The sequence below is a fragment of the Triticum urartu genome, unplaced genomic scaffold, assembly GCF_056163025.1.
Source record: "Triticum urartu cultivar PI428250 unplaced genomic scaffold, HENAU_Tu73 scaffold1, whole genome shotgun sequence".
Classification (NCBI taxonomy): domain Eukaryota; kingdom Viridiplantae; phylum Streptophyta; class Magnoliopsida; order Poales; family Poaceae; genus Triticum; species Triticum urartu.
Genome location: NW_028259461.1, coordinates 2007475 through 2014237, shown reverse-complemented (window position 1 = coordinate 2014237; position 6763 = coordinate 2007475).

The following is a 6763-nucleotide window of genomic DNA, read 5'->3' as shown; positions in this document are numbered from 1 at the left end:
GAAGTATAGATATAATATTCTTACCAAGATAACTGGAAATCCCAACCGATAAGAATCCTAGTGAACCTAGAAAAAGAATACAGGCCCAGAAAAAATTACCCCTTTTTCGAGAACCTTTTAGAAGTTCTACCCATATGTGTTCTGATCGCCAATTCATATTAGATATACTAAATCCAGCAGCGGTCGATTGAAATTGAGAGAATAAGCTAAATAATTTTGACTTTACTTTTTTTGATTCTGAAATCGCCTTCAGCAACTAGTACTCCTGTGAAATAATAGGTTAGATACATTGACTTTCTATTCAAAAAATATTCGTTGATTCAATTAAAATAAATAAAATAAAACTCGCTATACCTGGCTCTGCATATTCATGCATTTATGCTCGTAGCCTATATCCGCATCCATAACCGTTTTTCATTTGTGTGTAGAAAGTGTGTGTAGAAAAAGCCACATACCCTACCATATTATATTACTTACACTAAAAAATACTAGACAATCTTATTTTTTTGCACATAAAGAAATAAAGAAGTCATTGCAATTGCCGGAAATACTAAGCCTACTAAAGGCACGAAAATAGAAGGTAAGTTTAAATCCGTCATGGAATAGGTGTCTCAATTCAAATTTACTATTTCTATCTAGTCGAAAAATATCTTAAGATTCTTATGATATAATTAAGTATATCTATTATAAGGAATATTGACTATTGTATTGTATTTTTTATTTTTAGTTTGAAAAATATTCTGTAAAAAAAATGAAAGGATAATAAGAAAATTCCAAAAAAGGAGAACTAATTAAAAAGATTTTATTTTGATTTTCCCATCCTCATGGCCTTTCTATCTTTCTAATCTAATTTGAAATTGGATTCAAAAGAAAGCGGTTAGAATTTACTTCCTGCATACATACTTCTCTAGAAGCGCATACAATAATGCGTGGTAAAGGCGGAAAAATAGTATATTCAATCAAAATCAAAGGGCAAATTATCTTACCTACTATAGATCCCCTACTACCCTCTTAGACTTTAAAAGGCGATATACCACCCAAAGAAAGGGTATGAAAATGCCGGGTGGAGTTAGCTTTTCGACGAAGACCTGTCCCGTGCAGCGAAGCCCTGTTAGTAAGACCCCCCGCAATAATGGATTATAGAAGAATATTATTCCAAATACTCCTCTGGACGCATATAGTAGCATTGCGATTCCGAATCTTTTTTATTTATGAATATGAACAGAAAAAATTCATTGTATCGTTGGGTCGGAGCGGAGGTTTGGTCCAGAAAAATTAGAAACAAAACGTCTACTCTACCGCATTGAAGTCTATAGCGCTGTATTTCCACGAAAGTATAATTCTTACCATCAGGATACGATCCTTTCTTTTGAACTAAACGTCTCTACGATGGGTCCAGGTTCTATGTCCAATCCCAAATCAAGGATTTCTCGCTCTTGATCGGAGTCATAAACTAAAAAAAAACTACCTTTTTATCCTTTTTCTCAAGGTTATAGAAAACTTCCTTATCTAGTTCTAGCATTTTGAAAAAAAAAAAATGCTTCTTTTTTTACACACAGTTCGAGTCACTTGTTGACTCACGATTACGCCTGTTAAAAGTTTCAAACGTCCTCTTTTTTGAAATTGAAAGAGAGTCCTATAAAAAGGTCTAACTTCCAAACTATGTCTTTTTTCATTCATTCTCCTTTAGTTTTTTTCTCTATCTAGAAGTGGAATAGAATAACCCGGTTGAAGGGTAATGATCATACGTCTGTAATGCATTGTATGGCCCAGAATAGGTCCTATTCTTCTACCTTTTCCAGGTAGTCGATGGCTATTCACAGCTACCACCTTAACACCAAAGAAGAGTTCGACCCAATGCTTTATTTCTGTCTTAGTGAATCCCGATTCGACATTAAAAGTATATTGATTCTTTCCCAATAAACGAAGACTTTTTTCTGTAAATACTGCGTATTTGATTCCATTATCATTATCATATGATAATACTATATTTTATTATTTTATTATTTTATTTGTATTTCTTTATTGTATTATACCTTAATATATATATTCTAGATATATAGAATAGACGAATCTCAATTTGTCAAGTCTCATGATCATATCATGATCTATTTTTATTCGGCTCAATCTTTTTTTTCTAAAAAAGATTGAGCCGAGTTTAATTGCAATCAATTAGAAGAATAAAGAAGAATTACTGCATTTCATAACTGATTTTTTTCTCTTTTTATTTCGTTTCTTTTTTATTTATACCTTCTTTATCTTTAGTTTTATCTAGTTAATCAATAGTATCTACCGGCTCGAACTCGAATTTGATCGCCTTCCATACTTCACAAGCTGCGGCTAGTTCAGGACTCCATTTGCAAGCTGCTCGGATAATTTCATTACCTTCGCGAGCAAGATCGCGCCCTTCGTTACGAGCTTGTACACAGGCTTCTAAAGCCACTCGATTAGCTGCTGCACCAGGTGCATTTCCCCAAGGATGTCCTAAAGTTCCTCCACCAAATTGTAATACAGAATCGTCCCCAAAGATTTCGGTCAGAGCTGGCATATGCCAAACATGAATACCACCTGAAGCTACCGGTATAACACCTGGCATGGATACCCAGTCCTGAGTGAAAAAGATACCGCGAGCACGATCTTTTTCAATAAAATCATCGCGCAATAAATCAACAAAACCTAAAGTCATTTCGCGTTCCCCTTCTAACTTACCTACTACTGTACCGGAGTGGATATGATCTCCCCCAGACATACGCAATGCTTTAGCTAATACACGGAAATGCATACCATGATTTTTCTGTCTATCAATAACTGCATGCATTGCACGGTGAATGTGAAGAAGTAGGCCATTGTCGCGGCAATAATGAGCCAAAGTAGTATTTGCGGTGAATCCCCCAGTTAAGTAGTCATGCATTACAATAGGAACCCCTAATTCTCTTGCAAATACAGCTCTCTTAATCATTTCTTCACATGTACCCGCAGTCGCATTCAAGTAATGCCCCTTGATTTCACCGGTTTCGGCCTGTGATTTATAAATAGCTTCGGCACAAAAGACAAAACGGTCTCTCCAGCGCATAAATGGTTGTGAGTTTACGTTTTCATCATCTTTGGTAAAATCAAGTCCACCACGTAGACACTCATAACACGCTCTACCATAATTTTTTGCGGATAATCCCAATTTTGGTTTAATAGTACATCCCAATAAAGGACGACCGTACTTGTTCAACTTATCTCTTTCAACTTGGATACCATGAGGCGGGCCTTGGAAAGTTTTTGAATAAGTAGGGGGAATTCGTAGATCCTCCAAACGTAGAGCACGTAGGGCTTTGAAACCAAATACGTTACCTACAATGGAAGTAAACATGTTAGTAACGGAACCCTCTTCAAATAGGTCTAATGGATAAGCTACATAACAGATCCATTGGTTGTCTTCCCCAGCAACAGGCTCGATGTGATAGCATCGTCCTTTGTAACGATCAAGACTGGTAAGTCCATCAGTCCAAACAGTTGTCCATGTACCAGTAGAAGATTCGGCAGCTACTGCAGCCCCTGCTTCTTCGGGCGGAACCCCAGGCTGAGGACTTACTCGGAATGCTGCCAAGATATCAGTATCCTTAGTTTCATACTCTGGGGTGTAGTAAGTCAATTTATAATCTTTAACACCAGCTTGAAATCCAACACCTGCTTTAGTTTCTGTTTGTGGTGACATAAGTCCCTCCCTATAACTCTTGAATTAAGAATTCTCACAATAACAGGGTCTACTCGATGTTAATTAGGCGTAAATGAAACTTTAGCAAAAATCTCGTAAAACAAAAAGGATATTCAATTAATATAATATCAACTCATTAAAGAAAATTGAGGGCATGCTTAGGTTAATGAATATGTTTCATTCATATATAATGCGTACACCCTGTGTATGTTCTATCCTATAGGAATTCCAATATAGGAATTCGATAGGAATTGAGTTGTTGTTATGGTAAGTTAACACGGTTCGTTATTAAACCATGGATTTGATTTACCAAATCCATAATTATTGTATACTCTTTGATAGATATAGCGCAACCCAAATTAATTCCTAATCCTTATTTTACAAGTTCTTAATAGTTCTCTTTTCTTATTTTGAATGCAAATACCTAACTAAATACTAATAAAATTCTTTGTTGACAGCAATCTATGCTTCACAGTAGTATATATTTTGTATATCGAAGTCCTAGATAGGAAAGTAGAGTAGGCACAGATCCTCCACAAAAGGCAAAATGTATATGAAAAAAAAGATTGATTGAACTTTCCAATGGACTCATTCCATGAGTAAACGATTGAATGGGATTCGCTTGGGCAACGAAATCAAGTCCTGGTCCCCTTTTCTCTCTTATTGAATTAACTAATTCATTTCCTTTTTACTTTTGGATTTTTTTTGATTTGATTTGGCATTATTCAACAATAAAAAAAGAAAAATTTCGACAAATTCCTTTTTTTTAATTATGTGATAATTATGAGAACCAATCCTACTACTTCTCCTCCCGGGGTTTCCACAATTGAAGAAAAAAGTACAGGTCGTATCGATCAAATTATTGGACCCGTGCTGGATGTCACTTTTCCCCCAGGCAAGTTACCTTATATTTATAACGCTTTGGTAGTCCAGAGTAGAGACACTGCCGATAAGCAAATTAATGTGACTTGTGAGGTACAACAATTATTAGGAAATAATCGAGTTAGAGCTGTAGCTATGAGTGCTACGGACGGGTTGATGAGAGGAATGGAAGTGATTGACACGGGAGCTCCTCTCAGTGTTCCGGTCGGTGGAGCTACTCTCGGACGAATTTTCAACGTTCTTGGGGAGCCTGTTGACAATTTGGGTCCTGTAGATAGTAGTGCAACGTTCCCTATTCATAGATCTGCGCCTGCCTTTATCGAGTTAGATACGAAATTATCCATCTTTGAAACAGGTATTAAGGTCGTCGATCTTTTAGCTCCTTATCGACGTGGAGGAAAAATAGGACTATTTGGGGGGGCTGGAGTAGGTAAAACAGTACTGATCATGGAATTAATCAATAACATTGCTAAAGCTCATGGGGGCGTATCCGTATTCGGTGGAGTAGGGGAACGGACTCGTGAAGGAAATGATCTTTATATGGAAATGAAGGAATCCGGAGTAATTAATGAAAAAAATATTGAGGAATCAAAGGTAGCTCTAGTCTATGGCCAAATGAATGAACCACCGGGAGCTCGTATGAGAGTTGGTTTAACTGCCCTAACTATGGCGGAATATTTCCGAGATGTTAATAAGCAAGACGTGCTTTTATTTATCGATAATATCTTTCGTTTTGTTCAAGCAGGATCAGAGGTATCCGCTTTATTAGGGAGAATGCCCTCCGCAGTGGGTTATCAACCTACTCTTAGTACAGAAATGGGTTCTTTGCAAGAAAGAATTGCTTCTACTAAAAAGGGATCTATAACTTCGATTCAAGCAGTTTATGTACCTGCAGACGATTTGACCGACCCTGCCCCTGCCACAACATTTGCACATTTGGATGCTACTACCGTACTTTCCAGAGGATTAGCTTCCAAGGGTATTTATCCAGCAGTAGATCCTTTAGATTCAACCTCGACTATGTTACAGCCTCGGATCGTTGGCAACGAACATTATGAAACTGCGCAAAGAGTTAAGGAAACTTTACAACGTTACAAAGAACTTCAGGACATTATCGCAATTCTTGGCTTGGATGAATTATCGGAAGAGGATCGTTTAACTGTAGCAAGAGCAAGAAAAATTGAGCGTTTCTTATCACAACCGTTCTTTGTGGCAGAAGTTTTTACTGGTTCTCCAGGAAAGTATGTTGCTCTTGCGGAAACTATTAGGGGATTTCAACTAATCCTTTCCGGAGAATTAGACGGCCTACCTGAACAGGCTTTTTATTTGGTGGGTAACATCGATGAAGCTAGCACGAAAGCTATAACCTTAGAAGAGGAGAACAAATCGAAGAAATGAAATTAAATCTTTATGTACTGACTCCTAAGCGAATTATTTGGGATTGTGAAGTGAAAGAAATCATTTTATCCACTAATAGTGGCCAAATTGGCGTATTACCAAACCACGCCCCCATTAACACAGCAGTAGATATGGGTCCTTTGAGAATACGCCTCCTCAACGACCAATGGTTAACAGCGATTCTGTGGAGCGGTTTTGCGAGAATAGTTAATAATGAGATCATCATTTTAGGAAATGATGCGGAACTGGGTAGTGATATTGATCCGGAAGAAGCTCAAAAGGCACTTGAAATAGCCGAAGCTAACTTGAGTAAAGCTGAGGGTACGAAAGATTTGGTTGAAGCGAAGCTCGCTCTCAGACGAGCTAGGATACGAATCGAGGCTGTCAATTGGATTCCCCCATCCAATTGAAGACAATCCAGTGGTTTATAGTTGATACAAAGAAAAAGGGAAGAGGGGTAGAAAAAGTTATTAGATAGCGAAGCGAAGTAAGTCCAATGCTATCTAGTAATTTTTCTACCTACTTACCTACTATTGGATTTGAACCAATGACTCCCGCCGTATGAAAGCAATACTCTAACCACTGAGTTAAGTAGGCAATTTATCACCACAAAGGAAGACCCATTACTTCGATCGATTATATATTGAATCCCTTTTCTAAGCAATACCGCTCTGTTATTGGTCTGTTATATACTAAATACTAAACTAAATACTAAACAGATACAGATCAAAGGGGTATCCTCTGGCATTAGAAAATATTCATCTTGACAAGAAATTA